The sequence below is a fragment of the Tasmannia lanceolata genome, unplaced genomic scaffold (assembly GCF_043159265.1).
Source record: "Tasmannia lanceolata isolate RefF3 unplaced genomic scaffold, GAP_Taslan_0.1 ptg000063l, whole genome shotgun sequence".
NCBI classification, from domain to species: Eukaryota; Viridiplantae; Streptophyta; class Magnoliopsida; order Canellales; family Winteraceae; genus Tasmannia; species Tasmannia lanceolata.
The window spans coordinates 242,663-265,617 of NW_027518740.1; the positions used below are offsets into that span (position 1 = coordinate 242,663).

Sequence of the window (22,955 nt, forward strand, 5' to 3'; positions counted from 1 at the left end):
TCTTTATTATTTCAACATCTGTCAAAAGGTTATTATAGTTCTCAAAATGCTCTCAGAAGCTAATTAAAAGGAAAAGACAAGCTAAGTTTATGTTTGGGGGAATCTTGTAGCCGATCCACAGAGTTTCTAGTAGTTTTTCTAAAAAAAATCACTTAAAAATATACCAAAAATTGGCATTGATTAACGGGGCGAGCGGGGCGGGGCGGGGAGGGGACAACTACATCCCCTTCCCCTTCCCCTATCAAATCGAGGAATCCCTGCCCCAAACGGGGCGGGGCGGGGCGGATTCCCTCTTTTTCGGGTGAAATTGCCAGCCCTAGGGACCACCCTTGGAATTTCAAAAGAATTGGGTTTTGTTTTTGTTTTTTTCTAAAAAGAAAATTTACTTTTCTTTTAGAAACAAAAGATAGTGTGTCATTACTAAAAATAAATATTAATGATATTATTAATAATAAATAAAAAGAATTTACTTCTCGGATTCGGATGTTAAACGGATCGGATATACCATTTACCAGATTCGCATCCGCTAAGAGCCGGATATCTCATAAACAGATTCGGATAATATCCGCTTGAAACGGATCCGGATAATATTCGCTTTAAACAAATTCGGATGCGGACGGTAATCGAATTTTCGAATATCCATTTACACCCCTAAAGATCGGTAAAAACCCTAATTTTCAGAAGTCAAATCGAGCTCAAAACCCTAGAATTTGAAGATGTCTTACCTTTGGAGGTTCTGTGACGTTGAAACGAAACCGTCTCCCTCGAAAAATAAGATATGCACGGGTAAAGAGTGGTTTATATAGTGGAGATTTTATATGGTGTACGGCCTTATAGTCCCGTATTTTTTCAAAATGTATTGTAAGGATCAGGATGGTCCAAACCGTCCATAAGATTGAACACGGTGTAAATAGTTTAAAACCTAAAAATCATTCCCATAGGCTAATCCCAACCTCCGATCGATAGAGGAACTGCATATTATGGAAACCTCTACAGATCGGAGGGCTAGGATCATCCTCTGGAATTGATTTTCGGGGAACACCTGAACAACTTATTCACGTTGTGTTCCATCTTATGGACGGTTTGGATCATCCTATGATGTCTGGCCAGTACTCTTTGAAAAATAAGGGACTATAAGGGTTTACACCATCTTATGGATGGTTTGGATCATCCTAACTTTTTGAAAAATAAGGGACTATATTAGTTGTCTGGATGCGATCAGTAATATTTTAGGATCCTTTGATGAGAATCCAAATTATGTCCACGGTCCTAGGAGTGTGTCTAGCTCTAGTCCATTAAACTTCAGATTCGGATAGTCCATCAGACTGTCTAGATGCATTGACATCCCTGAATAGGTTGTGCCCCAAAAATCATTTTTATATGATGATCCCAACCGTCTGATCTATAGAGATTTCTATAATATGCAGTCCTTTATAGAAGAGAGGTCTAGGATCATCCTATGCAAATGAATGTTTTTGCACAACCTATTTACTGAGTGGCCCATCAAATGCACGGTTTGGATCATCCTATGGTGTAAGCCTTACAGTACTTTTTGAAAAAATACTCGACTATAAGGGCTCACACCATATAAATATGGGATTTGGATGTGGGCTTGTAGATAGATTGGCCTCAATTTTTAATGTTTAGATTTGAATCTGAGACAAATCTAGATTATTTCAAAGAGGAATGAGAGACTGAAGGGTGTTGACAGTCATCACTGACTTTCTACATATTGTGAAGGAGGGGACAAGGACAGGAAGGCGCGACGCGACGTGGGTGGCTTGGCGTGGCATGGTGCGCGCCCACATGGGTGAATCCTAATTAAACTATGAGGTTTAGTTGAATAAGAGTTGTAGTTTAATCCGGTATTTCAGTTTGTGGTTAGAGTTGTTATTAGATTAGGACTCTTTTTTTCTTTTCTTTTTTGAAATTTAGATTAGGATTCTAATGGCTTAGTTTCAATATAGTCCAAGTCCGTTTAGAATTGTTTCTTTAGTTAGAGTTTGAAGAGGATGTCTTTTATTTGTTTATAAAGGTACAGAGAAGAGTTAACGTAAGTTTGAGTTGGAGGTGAATAGGTTGCACGTCAGAGAGGAGAAAATTGCAAAAACGTGAATAGTGAGTGAAGAAGTGGTGTATGGTTTCAATTTTTGAAATAATATATTCATAGTAAACTTTACCTCTTGCTCTCTCTCTCTCTCTCTCTCTCTCTCTCTCTATCTCTCTTTTCTGATCTGTGATTTGTCCTTTGGTCTTTTGTGGGTATTGCTTCTTTCTTAAATTCTTTCTGTTTAATAAGTAAATCAAAAGCTATTTGCCTTTGATCCTTGGTTTTCTACAAGTAGTATCAGAGCACACACTTTTAGGACTTATGTACTAGTCAACATAGGATTCCTTATTTGCTTTAGAGTTACGTTGCAATCTTATTTGGTTGTTTAAAATTATAGCTAAAATAGGAGTCTGGTTGTGGTTGGTTTTAGAGCATCAACTTTCCTAGTGGAATTGGAGAGTCTCTTGGCAAACCAAGAGAGCCTAGCTAAGCAGATGGTTGGATCTATGACAAAGGAGAACGAGGAGGTTCTCTTCGTTGGGCGAGGAAGAAAGTTTCAGAAAATCAAGAATCAGAAAGTTAAGCCAAAGGCCAGATCAGATCAAAGGGAAGGTGTAGACACCCCCATTTTGCTCCGCTTTAATCAACAAAGAAGTTAGTGTTCCGCTGTCGGTTTTTCAAGTGTTTTTCATTCCCGTGTCCGCGTTTCTTATATTTTTTCGATCTTGTCGATTATTTCTGCCGTGTTTCGCATTATCCCGCTAAGTGTTGAGAAAGGTTATTCACGAGAATCCGAGCAAGGGAGAACTTGGACCCGTCAGTGGGCCCACATTGAATATTTGCTTAAATTTGGACCAACCAGGGGGGCCGCATATGGTTTTAATGAAAAATGAGTTTTGAGCCTACTTCGATCCAATGCATAAGGATGCCCATCAAAGGAGCGGTCAAGATCTCAGGGAGGTCGTGTTAGCAACCAAATTTTGTTGTGATTATCAAATGAAATTATTTGGATAATCCTTGGAAATGATTTTTGAGGCACAACTTTATAAATTAATGGTTTGGATCATCCTATGGGGCTGATACTTGGAGGATACAAGTTGTCCACGCCATGGCCTGTCAAAGTGAACGGTTCAGATCAGTCTTTGGGAATAGTTCAAGGGGGCGCAATCCTATTCATACTGTAATCCAACAATCAACGGTCAAGATCATTAAATGGATCCCATCAAATTGACAGTTTAGATCATCCAATGGAAATGATTTTGGGGCACAACACATTTATGTGTAGCCTATCAAATTGAATGGTGCAGATCAGCCTATGCGAGTAATTGAAGGTGGTCATAGCCAATTTACATATAGGCCCACTTATTTGTGAAAGCTGAAGCTGAAAGGGTTAAGAGTGCCACACGTGCAAGTAACCATGTGATTTCGTAAACAACTAGCACGTAATTAATTGTCATTCTTTGCCCGGATGTGGAAGAATGCATCTTGTATTGCTAAAACAGGCATAAGGTGAAAGGAGAAAAATCTAGACTTTCTAATATCATCAATGGCCAGTTAGCATGTGATATCCTTTTAGAAGGGAGTGGTATGGCCGATTGTGGTGATGTGTGATTGGTGATATTTTTGGATAGCAATCAACAAGTCATCCTAATTTGTGGTTTGGCTGTAGATGTGGGATACGCTCCATTTAGGAAACATACCCAGATCACTCTTGCTTAGTATTTAATAAGGCAAGCCATCACCCTCTGCCGATGGTAAAAAGAAAAAGGCTAGCTTGCACTCTTTCTCGATGAAAAATGGCAAGCAAACAGCATCTTTTCGCTCTCCATTATTTTTAAAAAGGCAGCCCCTGTCACTTGGCATTCTCTCTTTGGCAACCCAAGGTGGCATCCATTTTGTTTAGAAACATGTTTTTATCTTTCTTATATTATTCATTTTCTGAAGAGAGGGGATCGATTTTGAAGGGGGAAGTACTCAATTCAAAGGAGGAGGCAATTGTGTAGTCTCTGGAGATATTTTTTGGATTCAACGTTTATAAGAGGGATTTTAGATAAAAAGAGAGGGGAGGGAGAACACGGACGGATCCCATTACCAGCCATTCTCTCTGTCTCTCATCTCCATCCCCTTATTAGCCTTTTCTCCCTACCAATTAATGGGCGACCCTCTTCAGTCCTTGTATCTCATTACCTAATCAACTACCTCTCTATCCAAGCTAGCCACCCTTAACTCCTTTGCCTAAAACTTCTTTACCATTTTGGTTCAATTCGGTGGAGCCCCTTTTACCGTCTCTCATCTCTTCTGGTGGAGTCGTACACGCGCTCTCCCGATTGGCGGAGTTGAACACACTTTCTCATTCTTTTGGTGTATAAATCCCCTGATCGAATCTCTCTTCTCTTCCAGGTGTGGTTCAGCACTTTATCACAAGTAGGTTCATTTTTTTTTTATATTTATGATCTAATTTGCATGATCGAAATTATATTCTAGAATAAGCTTCCATGTTCTAATTGTATAATTACATATTCTAATTGAAGAATTTGAGCATGTTCTAGTTATAGTTTTTATTCTCAATAATTTTATATTTTGAATGTAATTATGACTATTAACTAGAAATTTAGGTTCCTTTTAGGGATTTTGAATTCAAAGCTCCAAGGATTTTCCGAACTCTTTGGGCAAAACCAATTTTTTAAATAAATAAATAAAAAATAAAATACAACCCAATAACTTAAGCCTAAAAAAAATCCAATTTTGCAGCCACAAAATTCCCATCCCAAAAAGCCCAAGAACCTAATTTTCCAACCCACAAACCCAATTAAATTTTGCAACCCAAAACCCCCTTTTGCAGCATAACTCACTGATCAAAACCCACCTCAATTTCATCTTCAAAATAAAACCCAAATTCAATACCAAATCTTATAAACCCATACCCACTTCGTTCAGCTTCAAACCATTGATTCCATGCCCATGTCCTCATTGCCCCATGCTAAACCCATGATTAGCTTGATGCCCATCATCTCCACGCCCAGATCTACAAGCTTATTATTCACACGAACCTACTCATTTCAATGATCCAGAACTCATTCGTTCAAATACATGCTCAAACCCCTTTCCAAATACATGCTCTAGCTTTTCTAAAATACATACTCAAACCCTTGGTAATAGAAAAGAAACAAATACAGAGGAGAAACATGAAATGAGTAGTTGAGTATAAAAAAAAAAAGAAGTAATATATTCAGCCTCTTTCTTCCCTTGGGCAGCCCCTTTAGTGCAATCATGATTACTCTTTTCATGCTAAAAGGGTTTGGCTCAATCAACATGAAGGGTGGTGGTTATAGTACTTCCAAAAGTAAAAGATTTTTTTTAGTTGAAAAGAATGAACAGATGAAAACAATATCAGCACATCCTTGATTTCGATAGTGACACAGCCATATTCTTTTGGAAATGATAACTGCACTACCATGTTTCTTTCCATATGAAATGAGAACAGCAAGAGCTATATTTTAATGATTGCACTACCATTTTTAAGGGAATTAATATCAGCCCCACTCTCTTTTGATATTAACAGCCCATTACTCATAAAAACAAAAAACAAAAAAATGATAAGAAAAAAAAGGTGGTAGTGCCAATATCATTCCCGCTATAGTGCTGACTGCCTGTCTTGTGACCTGATTTAGAACCTCTAAATCACAAATTCACAAACAATGCTGAACTACAAAGTTGTAGCCCTATAAATGATCTTTCAAACGCATGTTCGTGCTTTCAATTTGGCCAAGCGGTTAAGGAGTTATGACAGTTTTAGTGGGCTGCGTTTGTTAAATCTTTTAATGGTCAATGTTTTGTCGAATTTGTGGAATTGTCAAAACATGGTTGTGTTAACGTCGTTTTCCAAACAAAAATCAATAGACACTAATCTAAAATACGCCCAACCTAAAAGCCACAAACCCAAAATTCACCCATTAAAATTACCGATTTAAATCTGTTAAAAGTCATTAACCAAAAGACCACTAAAAGTCACAAGTGAGACTAAAAACTTCTAATCAAACAACTTAAAAGACACCACACACACCAAAGGCCTCAAGATAATTAAAAGCTTCAAGAAAATTCTAAAAGTTTCTACAAACCCAAAAGAATTCGAGATTCCTAAGAGCCTGTGGATTCAAAATTTCTTTAGGAACCTTTAGGGCCCCCTTAGGAACACTTACATCATGTCGTGTCCTAGGTTTTAGGGAGTCCTAGAGTTAGGGAGTTCAGCCTCATCACGACCGATTGCTATTATTAGCAATTGAGTCATAGATCAAGTTACACTACTTATCCCTTTTTCCCGTAGGACAAGCCTAGTTACCTAGGATGTAGGCTAACCTGTATTAGTCTAAGGAACAACTTGCATTTAGATAAGAATCATATAGCATCTTAGATGAAATCCTAGGATAATAAAATCCTCAACTTGAATTAAATAACTCCTCTTAAAACTGTTGAAACAGTAAAATCCGTCTAGATCGGTGTCTTAGTTGAGTTAGGCATATATAGCTTAGCTTAGGTGCACCGAACTACGTCGACTCTGATCCCAGTGAGGCTTGGGTACGTAGGGCAGCTTGGATGTCTGATGGCATACCAACCGCGAGTCGGCACCACAACAAATTGTGGTGTTTTGTATATTAATTTTCTAGTAAATGCTTAATTAAATCACTTAGGACTTTCCATGAAATTAGAATTTTAGGAGAACTTTCACTTAGATTGAATCCAGACAAATTAAGAAATCAAGATACACATTTAGGATTCACATTGAAATTAGATCATAGGATGCATGTCACATAGTTCGCACATTAACATAGAGTTGAATGAGCCATTTAAAATAAATTTAAAAGAGTTAGCTTTTGGAATCGAAGATCGATTATCGGGCAGGAATGGTGCATGTGGTGGATAACTCCCCATACCTTCCATTCTTGCAACCAGGTAGCGAGTCTAGATTTCTGGTTAATTACGAGTCCTAGATCTCACATCTAGGTGGCGACTCTGTCAGTCTCTTTTGGGTGGAATTCGGATTGCCTTAGTGATCCCAAGTTCACATAAAAGATGAATTAAAATCAATAATTAAAATGCACACGCCAATCGCGTGGGTACGAGAGACCAAAAGAGAGCGTGGCGGCTCGCGCCCCACCCCCCTCTCGCGGGATCGGGTCCCACAGAAGGAAATTCTGATCAAGGGGGAGACTCAAGCAGTCGTGACTATGAGAGACAGCCTGGGAACAAGGTACAATGACGGAAGTGCTACAGTTATAGTAAGCCGGGCCGCTTTGCCAGAGATTGCCGTGCACCAAAGAAGAATGAAGAAGGTAATTCTGCAACAACTGAGATCTCCAAAAGGTTGATAGCGACGAGGAGTGGTACATGTTCTCTTCTCTCCATCGCAGAAGAGCAAACTGAAGTGTGTGAAGTTGCTCTTACGACTACAGAAGTTGTAGATGTCGCTAGTTCGGTGGACACAGACAAAGGTGGCAGAATAGACTATTCTAGAGATTGGATATATGGCTGGCAACGGGGCGGGGCGGGGCCAGACGTTGCATTCCCCGTCCCCGCTTTGGGGATGGCGGCGAATCCTTGTCCCCGCTCCACGGGGAATACCTAATCCCCATCCCCCTCACACAAATATCATCACCTCAAAAAAGCTTTTTAACACCCAATAAAAGAAAAAGACAAGCTGTGTTATGGTAGTGCCTATATCACTAGCATAAACAAATATTTACTGTTAACTTAAAAAACACTAAATCAATACTAAAGTAAGAGGATATTAATAATGGCTTGCGTATTAAAACGGGGCGGGGCGGGGCGGGTCCATCTCCATCCCCATCCCCGCTTCGGGGAATTTTAAAAGGCCCCGTCCCCGCCCCGTTCGGGGCGGGGGCGGATCCTCGTTTTAACGGGTGAAATTGCCAGCCCTAATTGGATAGTTGATTCGGGATGTTCTAATCACATGACTGGTGATGAGCAAAAGTTTATGATAAAGACCGAATACAAAGGCAGTCAGATGGTGGTAACAGCGAATGATATGAAATTGCTTATTACCCACACAAGTAATGTTTCCCAATCTAGTGGAGAGCTCAACTTATTGAAGGATGTCTACCATGTTCCAGACATGAAGAGGAACTTGATATCTGTATCAGGCACTCCTCTTATGGAGGGGAAAGGAGTAGACTCTGTTTACATGATGTCGGCTAAGGATGCATATGGACAGAGAACCCGAAAGAACGAGAATGCAGAATTATGGCATGTGAGATTGGCGTATGTTGGGTACTGTAGACACCCCATTTTGACCGAACTCTTTATCCTTTTGTTTGAGCAAAATCCCATCAAATCAGTGATCTAGGGTCCCAAATTTAACCTTAGGGTATCTTATGGTCCCAGCTAGCTCCCTGCAAAATTTTGTCAAAATCGGATGAGATTTGCCTAATAAGACGAGCCGAATTAGAATTGTAGTGCAAATGGGGAGTGAAATATCCTGTAAGCCAGCCAGTTTTTACATTAGAGGAAAAAAGAGGGTGCATTATCCCTGTAATGTCGCCCATGAAGAGTTTTATTTGAAAATACCCCTCATTTAGTTAAAAAGAAGATATTCATGAATAGGGGGTTGTCCAAGGTAACTTAAGGGGTGAAAAGTTACTTTTAGTTAATTTTTCATTAAACTTTTAGTAAAAACCCTATATTCTCATAGTTCCATACAGAAATAATAAAATCACGGGAAGAAATATAATTAAAATCTCAGAAAATAATATCAAGACTACAAGTTGAAATAAATTTTAGGGCAGGTACAGAAAAATAACAAAAAAAACTTGAAAAGAAGGATCTCGGACAATTTTTTTTTTTTGATGATGTAGGATGTCCCCACCCCCTTCGGGAGTAGGACTATAGGCTAAAACAACACAAAAATTAAAATTTAAAGAAGAAAAAGTTCCAAACCAAACCCTAGATTCTCATTATTCGATACAAGATCGATAAAAACCCTAGATTCTCATAGTTCCATACAAAAACAACAAAATCACAAGAAGAAATATAATTAAAATCACAGAAAATAACATCAAAACTAAAAGTTGAAATAAATTTCAGTAAAAGAACAGAAAAACAAGAAAAAAATCTTGAAAGGAAGCATCTCGAACTATATGCTAAAACAATGTTGAAATTAAACTTTTAACAAGAAAAAGTTCCAAACCACACCCTAGATTCACATTATTTAACACAAGATCGGTAAAAACCCAAGATTCTCATAGTTCTATACAGAAACAACAAAATCACAGGAAGAAATATAATTAAAATCACAGAAAACAACATCAAGACTACAAGTCGAAATCAATTTCGGTGTAAGAACAGAAAAATAAACAAAAAAAACTTCGAAGGAAGGATCTCGAACTATATGCTAAAACAATGCAGAAATTAAAATTTTAATAACTAAAAGTTCCAAACCAAACCCTAGATTCTCATTATTCAACACAAGATCGGTAAAAACCCTAGATTCTCATAGTTCCATACAGAAACAGCAAAATCACAAGAAGAAATATAATTAAAATCTCAGAAAACAAAATCCAGACAACAACTTGAAATAAATTTCAGTGCAAGTATAGAAAAAAAAAACATGGAAGGAAGGACTCGAACAATAGGCTAAAACAATGCAAAAATTAAAATTTTAACAAGAAAAAGTTCCAAACCGAACCCTAGATTCTCATTATTCAGCAAAAGATCGGTAAAAACCCTAAATTCTCATAGGTCTATACAGAAATAATGAAATCACAAGAAGAAATATAATTAAAATCTTAGAAAATAACATCCCGACAACAAGTTGAAATAAATTTCAGTGTACCAACAGAAAAATAATAAAAAAAACTTGGAATGAAGGATCTCGAGCTATGGGCTAAAACAATGCAGAAATTAAAATTTTAACAAGAAAAAGTTCCGAACAAAACCCTAGATTCTCATTATTCAACACAAGATCGGTAAAAACCCTAGATTCTCATAGTTCCATACAGAAAAATAAAATTACAGGAAGAAATATAATTAAAATCTCAGAAAACAACATTAAGATAGCAAGTTGAAATAAATTTCAGTGAAGGAACAGAAAAATGACAAAAGAAACAAAGAATGAAAGATCTCGAACTATAGACTAAAACAATGCAGAAATTAAAATTTTAACAAGAAAAAGTTCCAAACCAATCCCTAGATTCTCATTATTCAAAACAAGATCGGTAAAAACCCAAGATTCTCATAGTTTCATACAGAAACAACAAAATCACAGGAAGAAATATAATTAAAATCTTAGAAAACAACATCATGACAACAAGTTGAATTCAATTTCAGTGGAGGAAGAGAAAAATAACAAAAAACATGGATGGAAGGTTCTCGAACTATAAGCTAAAACAATGCAAAATTTAAAAATTTAACAAGAAAAAGTTCAAAAACCAAACCCTAGATTCTCATTATTCAACACAAGATAGGTAAAAACCCTAGATTTTCATAGTTCCTTACAGAAACAAAAAAAATCACAGGAAGAAATATAATTAAAATCTCAGAAAACAAAATCAAGACTAGAAGTTGAAATAAATTTCAGTGCATGAACAGAAAAATAACAAAAAAAACTTGGAAGGAAGGATCTCGAACTATAGGCTAAAACAATGCAGAAATTAAAATTTTAATAAGAAAAAGTTCCAAACCAAACCCTAAAATCTCATTATTCAACACAAGCTCCGTAAAAACCCTATATTCTCATATTTCCATACATTAACAATAAAATCACAGGAAGATCTTTAATTAAAATCTCATAAAACAACATAAAGACACCAAGTTGAATTAAATTTCAGTGTAGGAACAGGAAAATAACAAAAAAACGTTGAAGGAAGGATCTCGAACTATAAGCTAAAACAATGTATAAATTAAAATTTTAACAAGAAACAGTTCAAAACCAAACACTAGATTATCATTATTCAACAAAATATCGGTAAAAACCCTAGATTCTCATAGCTCCATATAGAAAAAAATAAAATCACAGGAAGAAATATCATTAACATCTCAGAAAACAACATCAAGACTACAACTTGAAATCAATTTCAGTGCAAGAACAAAAAAATAACAAAAAAACTTGTAAGGAAGGATCTCGAACTATAGGCTAAAACAATGTATAAATGAAAATTTTAACAGGAAAAAGTTCCAAACCAAACCCTAGATTCTCAACAATAAACACAAGATCGGTAAAAGCCCTAGATTCTCATAGTTCCATACAGAAAAACAAAATCACAGGAAGAAATATAATTAAAATCTCAGAAAACAACATCAAGACAGCAAGTTGAAATAAATTTCAATGAAGGAACGGGAAAAATGACAAAAAAAAGAAGAAGGATCTCGAACTATAGGCTAAAACAATGCAGAAATTAAAATTTTAACAACAAAAAGTTCCAAACCAAACCCCAGATTCTCATTATTCAAAACAAGATCGGTAAAAACCCAAGATTCTCATAGTTTCATACAGAAACAAGAAAATCACAGGAAGAAATATAATCAAGGCTACAAGTTGAAATCAATTTCAGTGCAGGAATACAAAAATAACAAAAAAACTTGGAAGGAAGGTTCTCGAACTATAATCTAAAACAATGCAGAAATTAAAATTTTAACAAGAAAAAGTTCCAAACCAAACCTTAGATTCTCATTATACAACACAAGATCGGTAAAGTTCCATAGAGAAACAACAAAATCACAGGAAGAAATATAATTAAAATCTCAGAAAACAACATCAAGACTACAAGTTGAAATAAATTTCAGTGCAGGTACAGAAAATACAAATTTTTTTTGGAATGAAGGATCTTGAACTATAGGCTAAAACAATGCAGAAATTAAAATTTTAACAAGAAAAAGTTCCAAACCAAACTCTAGATTCTCATTATTTAACACAAGATCGGTAAAAACCCTACATTCTCATAGTTCCATACAAAAACAACGAAATCACAAGAAGAAATATAATTAAAATCTCAGAAAACAATATCAAAACTACAAGTTGAAATAAATTTCAATGAATGAATAGAAAAATAACAAAAAAAACTTAGAAGGAGGATCTCGAACTATAGGCTAAAACAATGTAGAAATTAAAATTTTAACAAAAAAAAGTTCCAAACCAAGCCTTAGATTCTCATTATACAACACAAGATCGGTAAAGTTCCATACAGAAACAACAAATCAGAGGAAGAAATATAATTAAAATCTCAGAAAACAACATCAAGAATACAAGTTGAAATAAATTTCAGTGCAGGTACAGAAAATACAAAATAAACATGGAAGGAAGGATCTCGAACTATAAGCTAAAACAAAGCAGAAATTAAAATTTTAATAAAAAAAAGTTCCAAACCAAATCCTAGATTCTCATTATTCAACACAAGATCTATAAAAACCCTTGGTTCTCATAGTTACATATACAAACAACAAAATCATAGGAAGAAATATAATTAACATCTCAGAAAACAACATCAAGACTACAAGTAGAAATAAAATTCAGTGCAGAAAACAGAAAAATAACAAAAAAACTTGGAAGGAAGGATCTCGAACTATACGCTAAAACAATGCAGAAATTAAAATTTTAACAACAAAAATTTTCAAACCAAACCTTAGATTCTCATTTTACAACACAAGATCGGTAAAGTCCCATACAGAAACAACAAAATCACAGGAAGAAATATAATTAAAATCTCAGAAAACTACATCAAAACTACAAGTTGAAATAAATTTCAGTGCAGGTACAAAAATATAAAAAAACTTGGAAAGAAGGATCTTGAACTATAAGCTAAAACAATGCAGAAATTAAAATTTTAACAAAAAAAGGTTCCAAACCAAACCCTAGATTCTCATTACTCAACACAAGATCGGTAAAAATCCTAGATTCTCATAGCTACATACAGAAACAACAAAATCATACGAAGAAATATAATCAAAATCTCAGAAAACAATATCAGGACTACAAGTTAAAATAAATTTCAGTAAAGGAACAGAAAAATAACAAAAAAAACTTTCAAAGAAGGATCTCGAACTATAGGCTAAAATAATTCAGAAATTAAAATTTTAATAAGAAAAAGTTCCAAACCAAACCTTAAATTCTCATTAGACAACACAAGATCGGTAAAGTTCAATACAGAAACAACAAAATCACAGGAAGAAATATAATTAATATATCAGAAAACAACATCAAGATTACAAGTTGAAATAAATTTCAGTGCAGGTACAGAAAATACAAAAAAAATATGGTAGGAAGGATCTCGAACTACAAGCTAAAACAATGTATAAATTAAAATTTTAACAAGAAAAAGTTCCAAACCAAACCCTAGATTCTCATTACTCAATACAAGATCGGTAAAAACCCTAGATTGTCAAAGTTACATACAAAAACAACAAAATCACAGGAAGAAATATAATTAAAATCTCAGAAAACAACATCAAGACTACAAGTTGAAATAAATTTCAGTGCAGCAATAGAAAACTAACAAAAAAAAATTTGAAAGGAAGGATTTGGAACTAAAGGCCAAAAAAAGGCAGAAATTAAAATTTTATTAAGAAAAAGTTTTAAACAGAACCTTAGATTCTCATTAGTCAACACAAGATCGGTAAAAACCCTAGATTCTCATAGTTACATACAAAAACAACAAAATCACTGCAAGAAATATAATTAAAATATCAGAAAACATCTTCAAGACTACAACTTGAAATAAATTTCAGTGCAGTAGTAGAAAAATAACAAAAAAAACTTAGAAGGAAGGATCTCGAACTATAGGCTAAAACAATGCAGAAATTATAATTTTAATATGAAAAAGTTCCAAAACAGACACTAGATTCTCATTATTCAACACAAGATCGATAAAAACCCTATATTCTCATAGTTCCCTAAATAAACAACAAAATCTCTCGAAAATATATATATTAAAATCTCAGAAAACAACATTAACACTACAAGTTGAAATAAATTTTAGTGCAGGGACAGAAAAATAACAAAAAAACTTGGAAGGAAGGATCTCGAACTATAAGCTAAAACAATGCAGAAATTAAAATTTTAATATGAAAAAGTTCCAAACCAAACCCTAGATTCTCATTATTCAACACAAAATCGGTAAAAACCCTAGATTCCCATTGCCCAATACAGAAACAACAAAATCACTAGAAGAAATATAATTAAAATGTCAGAAAAAACATCAAGACTACAAGTTGAAATAAATTTCAGTGCAGTAAAAGAAAAATAACAAAAAAAACTTGGAATGAAGGATTCCGAACAACAGGCCAAAACAATGTTGAAATTAAAATTTTAAGAAGAAAAAGTTCAAACCAAACCCTAGATTCTCATTATTCAACACAGGATGGGTAAAAACCCTAGAATCCCATAGCTTCAAACAGAAACAACAAAATCACTGGAAGAAATATAATTAAAATCTCAGAAAATAACATCAAGACTGCAAGTTGAAATAAATTTCAGTGCAGGAACAGAAAAAAAAAAAAAAAAACTTGAAAGGAAGGATCTCGAACTATAGGCTAAAACAATGCATAAATTAAAATTTTAACAACAAAAAGTTTCAAGCTAACCCCTAGATTCTCATTAATCAACACGAGATCGGTAAAAACCCTAGCTTCTCATAGTTTCATACAGAAATAACAAAATCACAGGAAGAAATATAATTAAAATCTCAGAAAACAACATCAAGACTACAAGTTGAAATCAATTTCACTGCAGGAAAAATAACAAAAAAAAACTTAGAGGGAAGGATCTCGAACTATAGGCTAAAACAATGCAAAAATTAAAATTTTAACAAGAAAAAGGTCCAAATTAAACCCTATATTCTCATTATTCGACACAAGTTCGGTAAAAACCTTATATTCCCATAATTCCAAAAAAAAAACAACAAAATCACAGGAATAAATATAATTAAAATCTCAGAAAACAACATCAAGACTACGTTGAAATAAATTTCAGTGCGGGAACAGAAAAAAAAAAAAAAAAACTTGGAACGAAGGATCTCGAACTATAGGCTAAAACAATGGAGAAATTAAAATTTTACCAAGAAAAAGTTTCAAACCAAACCCTAGATTCTCATTATTGAACACAAAATCAGTAAAAACCCTAAAATCCCATAGCACCATACAGAAACAACAAAATCACAGGAAGAAATATATATTAAAATCACAGAAAACAACTTCAAGACTAAAAGTTGAAATCAATTTCAGTGTATGAACAGAAAAATAACAAAAAAAACTTCGAAGGAAAGATCTCGAACTATAGGCTAAACCAATGCAGAAATTAAAATTTTAACAAGAAAAAGTTCTAAACCAAACCCTAGATTCTCATTATCAACACAAGATCGGTAAAAACCCTATATTCCCATTACTCCATACAGAAACAATAAAATCACAGGAAGAAATATAATTAAAATCTCGGAAAACAACATCAAGACTGCAAGTTGAAATAAATTTCAGTGAAGCAACAGAAAAATGACAAAAAATCAAAGAAAGAAGGATCTCGAACTATACGCTAAAACAATGCAGAAATTAAAATTTTAACAAGAAAAAGTTCCAAACCAAACCCTAGATTTTCATTATTCAAAACAAGATCGATAAAAACCCAAGATTCTCATAATTTCATATAGAAAAAACAAAATCACAGGAAGAAATATAATAAAAATATCAGAAAACAACATCAAAACTACAAGTTGAAATTAATTTCAGTGCCGGAATAGAAAAATAACAAAAAAACTTCGAAAGAAGGTTCTCGAACTATAGCCTAAAACAATGCAAAAATTAAAATTTTAACAAGAAAAAGTTCCAAACCAAACCATAGATTCTCATTACACAACACAAGATTGGTAAAGTCCCATACAGAAACAACAAAACCACAGGAAGAAATATAATAAAAATCTTAGAAAACAACATCAAGACTACAAGTTGAAATAAATTTCAGTGCAGGTACAGAAAATACAAAAAAAACTTGGAAGGAAGCATCTCGAACTCTAGGCTAAAACAATGAAGAAATTAAAATTTTAACAAGAAAAAGTTCAAAACCAAACTCTAGATTCTCATTATTCAACACAAGATCGGTAAAAATCCTAGATTCTCATAGTTCCACACAAAAACAACAAAATCACACGAAGAAATATAATTAAAATCTCAGAAAACAACATCAAGACTACAAGTTGAAATAAATTTCAGTGAAGGAATAGAAAAATAACAAAGAAAACTTGGATGTAAGGATCTTGAACTATAGACCAAAACAATGCAGAAATTAAAATTTTATCAAGAAAAAGTTCCAAACCAAACCCTAGATTTTAATTAGTCAACACAAGATTGGTAAAAACCCTAGATTCTCATAATTACATACATAAACAAAAAAATCACTGGAAGAAATATAATTAAAATATCAGAAAACAACAACAAGACTACAAGTTGAAATAAATTTCAGTGCAGTAACAAAAAAAAAAAAAAATACTTAGAAGGAAGGATCTCAAACTATAGGCTAAAACAATGCAGAAATTAAAATTTTAACAAGAAAAAATTCCAAATTAAACCCTAGATTCTCATTATTCAACACAAGATTGGTAAAAACCCTATATTCCGTAGTTCCATAAGGAAACAACAAAATCACAGGAAGAAATATAATTAAAATCTCAGAAAAAACAACATCAAGAGTAAAAGTTGAAATAAATTTCAGTACCGGAACAGAAAAATAACAAAAAAAACTTTGGAGGAAGGATCTCGAACAATAGGCTAAAACAATGCAGAAATTAAAATTTTACCAAGAAAAAGTTTCAAACCAAACCCTAGATTCTCATTATTCAACACAAAATCAGTAAAAACCCTAGAATCCCATAGCTTCATACAGAAACAACAAAATCACAAGAAAAAATATACATTAAAATCTCAGAAAACAACATCAAGACAACAAGTTGAAATCAATTTCAGTGTAGGAACAGAAAAATAACCAAAAAAACTTTGAAGAAAGGATATCGAACTACAGGCTAAAAGAATGCAGAAATTAAAATTTTAATAAGAAAAAGTTCTAAACCATACCCTAGATTCTCAATATTCAACACAAGATCGGTAAAAATCCTAGATTCCCATAACTCTATACAGAAACAACAAAATCACTGGAAGAAGTTTAATTAAAATCTCAGAAAACAAAATCAAGAATACAAGTTGAAATAAATTTCAGTGTAAGAACAGAAAAATAACCAAAAAAACTTAGAAGGAAAGATCTTGAACTATAAGCTAAAACAATGCAGAAATTAAAATTTTAACAAGAAAAAGTTCAAAACCAAACCCCAGATTCTCATTATTCAATACAAGATCGGTAAAAATCATAAATTCTCATAGTTCCATACAAAAAAACAAAAATTACAAGAAGAAATATAATTAAAATCTCAGAAAACAACATCAGAACTACAAGTTGAAATAATTTTCAGCGAAGGAACATAAAAATAACCAAAAAAACTTCGAAGGAGGATCTCAACCTATAGGCTAAAACAATGTATAAATTACAATTTTAACAAGAAAAAGTTCCAAACCAAACCTTAGATTCTCATTATACAACACAAGATCGGTAAAGTTACATACAGAAACAACAAAATCAGAGGAAAAAATATAATTAAAATCTCAGAAAACAACGTCAAGACTACAAGTTGAAATAAATTTCAATGCAGGAAAAGAAAATACAAAAAAAACATGGAAGGAAGGATCTCGAACTATAAGCTAAAACAAAGCAGAAATTAAAATTTTAACAAGAAAAAGTTCCAAACCAAACCCTTGATTCTCATAGTTACATACAGAAACAAAAATCATAGGAAGAAATATAATTAACATCTCAGAAAACAACATCAAGACTACAAGTTGAAATAAATTTCAGTGCGGGAACTGAAAAATAACAAAAAAACTTGTAAGGAAGGATTTCGAACTATATGGTAAAACAATGCAGAAATTAAAATTTTAACAAGAAAAGTTTCAAACCAAACCTTAGATTCTCATTATACAACACAAGATCGGTAAAGTTCCATACAGAAACAACAAAATCACAGGAAAAAATATAATTAATATCTCAGAAAACAACATCAAGACTACAAGTTGAAATAAATTTCAGTGCAGGTACAAAAACTACAAAAAAAACTTTGAATGAAGGATCTCGAACTATAGGCTAAAAAAATGCAGAAATTAAAATTTTAAGAAACAAAAAGTTCCAAACAAAATCCTAAATTCTCATTACTGAACACAAGATCGGTAAAAACCAAAGATTCTCATAGTTCCATTTAGGAACACAAAATCAGAGGAAGAAATATAATTAACATCTCAGAAAACAACATCAAGACTACAAGTTGAAATAAACTTCAGTGGAGGAACAAAAAAATAACAAAAAAATATTGAAGGAAGGATCTCGAACTATAGGCTAAAACAATTCAGAAATTAAAATTTTAAAAAGAAAAAGTTTCAAACCAAACCTTAGATTCTCATTATACAACACAAGATCGGTAAATTTCCTTACAGAAACAATAAAATCACAGGAATAAATATAATTAAAATCTCAGAAAACAACATTAAGACTACAAGTTGAAATAAATTTCAGTGCAGATACAGAAAATACAAAAAAAACATGGTAGGAAGGATCTCGAACTATAAGCTAAATCAATGAAGAAATTAAAATTCTAAGAAGAAAAAGTTCCAAACCAAACCTTAGATTCTCATTATTCAATACAAGATCGGTAAAAATCCTAGATTCTCATAGTTACATACAAAAACAACAAAATCACAGGAAGAAATATAATTAAAATCTCAGAAAACAATATCAAGACTACAAGTTGAAATAAATTTCAGTGTAGGAACAAAAAATTAACAAAAAAAACTTGGAATGAAGGATCTTGAACTACAGGCCAAAACATTGCAGAAATTAAAATTTTATCAAGAAAAATTCCAAACACAACCCTAGAGTTGGAAGGAAGGGACTCGAACTATAAGCTAAAACAATGCAGAAATTAAAATTTTAACAAGAAAAAGTTCTAAACCAAACCCTAGATTCTCATTATTCAACACAAGATCGGTAAAAACCCTAGATTCTCATAGTTACATACAGAAACAACAAAATCACAAAAAGAAATATAATTAAAATATCTGAAAACAACATCAAGACTACAAGTTGAAATGAATTTCAATGCAGTAACAGAAAAATAACAAAAAAAACTTAGAAGGAAGGATCTCGAACTATAGGCTAAAATAATGCAGAAATTAAAATTTTAATAAGAAAAAGTTCCAAACCAAACCCTAGATTCTCATTACTCAAGACAAGATCGGTAAAAACCCTATATTCTCATAGTTCCATCAAGAAACAACAAAATCTCAGGAATAAATATATATTAAAATCTCCGAAAACAACATCAAGAGTACAAGTTGAAATCAATTTTAGTGCAGGAACAGAAAAATAACAAAAAAAACTTTGAAGGAAGGATCTCGAACTATAGGCTAAAACAATGCAGAAATTAAAATTTTAATAAGAAAAAGTTCCAAACAAAATCCTAGATTCTCATTATTCAACACAAAATCGGTAAACACCCTAGATTCCCATTGCTCCATGCTGAAACAACAAAATCACAGGAAGAAATATAATTAAAATCTCTGAAAACAACATCAAGACTACAAGTTGAAATCAATTTCACTGCAGTAACAGAGAAATAACAAGAAAAACTTGAAAGGAAGGATCTCAAACTATAGGCTAAAACAATGTAAAAATTAAAATTTTAACAACAAAAAGTTTCAAACCAACCCTTAGATTCTCCTTAATCAACACAAAATTGGTAAAAACCTTAGATTCTCACAGCTCCATACAGAAACAACAAAATCACAGGAAGAAATATATATTAAACTCTCAGAAAACAACATCAATACTTCAAGTTGAAATCAATTTCAGTGCAGGGACAGAAAAATAACAAAAATAACTTTGAAGGAAAGATTTCGAACTATAGGCTAAAACAATGCAGAAATTAAAATTTTAACAAGAAAAAGTTCCAAACCAAACCCTAGATTCTCATTAGTCAACACAATATCGGTAAAAACCCTAGATTCTGATAGTTTCATACAGAAACAACAAAATCACTAAAAGAAATATAATTAAAATAAAAGAAAACAACCTCAAGACTACAAGTTGAAATAAATTTCAGTGCAGGAACAAAAAAATAAAAAATAAAACTTGGATGGAAGGATCTCGAACTATAGGCTAAAACAATGCAGAAATTACAATTTTAACAAGAAAAAACTTCAAACCAAATCCTAAATTCTTATTATTCAACACAAGATCGGTAAAAACGGAAGATTCTCATAGTTCCATATAGAAACAACAAAATCACAGGAAGAAATATAATTAAAATCTCAGAAAACAACATCAAGACTACAAGTTGAAATAAATTTCAGTGCAGGTACAGAAAAATAACAAAAAAACTTGGAAGGAAGGATCTCGAATTATAGGCTAAAACAAAGCAGAAATTAAAATTTTAACAAGAAAAAGTTAGAAACCAAACCCTATAGTCGGAAGGAAGGGACTCGAACTATAAGCTAAAACAATGCAGAAATTAAAATTTTAACAAGAAAAAGTTCTAAACCAAACCCTAGATTCTCATTATTCAACACAAGATCGATAAAAACCCTAGATTCTCATAGTTTCATACAGAAACAACAAAATCATAGGAAGAAATATAATTAAAATCTCAGAAAACAACATCAGGACTACAAGTTGAAATCAATTTCAGTGCAAGAACAGAAAAATAACAAACAAAACTTGGAAGGAAGGATCTCGAACTATAGGCTAAAACAATGCAGAAATTAAAATTTTAACAAGAAAATGTTCCAAACCAAACCCTAGATTCTCATTATTCAACACAAGGTCCGTAAAAACCCTAATTTTCAGAAGTGAAATCGAGCTCAAAACCCTAGAATTTGAGGATGTCTTACCATTGGAGGTTCTGTGACCTTGAAACGAAACCGTCTCCCTCGAAAAATAAGATGCACGGGTAAAGAGTGGTTTATATAGTGGAGATTTTATATGGTGTAAGGCTTTATAGTCACGTATTTTTTCAAAATGTATTGTACAGATCAGGATGATCCAAACCGTCCATAAGATGAACTGCATATTATGGAAACCTCCACAGATCGGAGGGCTAGGATCATCCTATGGAATTGATTTCCGGGGAACACCTGAACTACTTATTCACGTTGTGTTCCATGTTATGGACGGTTTGGATCATCCTACGATGTTTGGCCATTACTCTTTGAAAAATAAGGGACTATAAGGGTTTACACCATCTTATGGCTGGTTTGGATCATCCTAACTTTTTGAAAAATAAGGGACTATATTAGTTGTCTGGATGCGATTAGTAATATTTTAGGATCCTTTGATCAGAATCCAAATTATGTCCATGGATCCTAGGAGTGTGTCTAGCTCCAGTCCATTAAACTTCAGATTCGGATAGTCCATACTGTCTGGATCCATTGACATCCCTGAATAGGTTGTGCCAAAAAAATCATTTTTATAGGATGATCCCATCCGTCTGATCTATAGATATTTCTATAATATGCAGTCCTTTATAGAACAGAGGTCTAGGATCATCCTATGCAAATGAATGTTTTTGCATAACCTATTTACTAAGTGGCCCATCAAATGCACGGTTTGGATCATCCTATGGTGTAAGCCTTACAGTACTTTTTGAAAAAATACTCGACTGTAAGGGCTCACACCATATAAATCTCGGATTTGGATGTGGGCTTGTAGATAGATTGGCCTCAATTTTTAATGTTTAGATTTGGATCTAAGACAAATCTACTTTATTTCAAAGAGAAATGAGAGACTGAAGGATGTTGACAGTCATCACCGACTCTCTATATATTGTGAAGGAGGGGACTGGGACAGGAAGGCGCGGCGCGACGTGGGCGGCTTGCCTTGGCATGGTCCGGGCCCACATGGGTGAATCCTAATTAAACTAGGAGGTTTAGTTGAATAAGAGTTGTAGTTTAATCCGGTATTTCAGTTTGTGGTTAGAGTTGTTATTAGATTAGGACTCTTTTTTTCTTTTCTTTTTTGAAATTTAGATTAGGATTCTAATGGCTTAGTTTCAATATAGTCCAAGTCCGTTTAGAATTGTTTCTATAGTTAGAGTTTGAAGAGGACGTCTTTTATTTGTTTATAAAAGCACAGAGAAGAGTTAACATAAGTTTGAGTTGGAGGTGAATAGGTTGCACGTCAGAGAGGAGAAAACTGCAAAAACGTGAATAGTGAGTGAAGAAGTGGTGTATGGTTTTAATTTTTGAAATAATATATTCATAGTAAACTTTCCCACTAGCTCTCTCTCTCTCCATCTCTCTCTCTTCTGAACTGTGATTTGTCCTTTGGTCTTTTGTGGGTATTGCTTCATGCTTAAATTCTTTCTGTTTAATAAGTAGATCAAAAGCTATTTGCCTTTGATCCTTGGTTTTCTACAAGTGGTATCAGAGCCCACACTTTTAGGACTTATGTACTAGTCAACATAGGATTCCTTATTTGCCTTAGAGTTACGTTGCAATCTTATTTGGTTGTTTAAAATTATAGCTAAAATAGGAGTCTGTTTGTGGTTGGTTTTAGAGCATCAACTTTCCTAGTGGAATTGGAGAGTCTCTTGGCAAACCAAGAGAGCCTAGCTAAGAAGATGGTTGGATCTACGATAAAGGAGAACGAGGAGGTTCTCTTCGTTGGGCGAGGAAGAAAGTTTCAGAATTCGAAGAATCAGAAAGGAAAGCCAAAAGGCTAGATCAGATCAAAGGGAAGTAAATTCTGATCAAGGGGGTGACTCAAGCAGTCGTGGTTATGAGAAACAGCATGGGAACAAGGTACAAAGATGGAAGTGCT

General features: G+C 33.4%; 1 long non-coding RNA gene across 1 annotated transcript in view; it reads left to right on the forward strand.

The window, feature by feature from the left end:
• The first annotated feature begins 3,932 nt into the window (after positions 1 to 3,932).
• The window catches only part of LOC143865154 (uncharacterized), a 31,929-nt gene continuing 12,906 nt past the window's right edge, over positions 3,933 to 22,955 (forward strand). The window contains exon 1 of the long non-coding RNA XR_013241590.1: positions 3,933 to 4,474. This is a non-coding gene — a long non-coding RNA (uncharacterized LOC143865154). The remainder of the gene's footprint in view (positions 4,475 to 22,955) is intronic.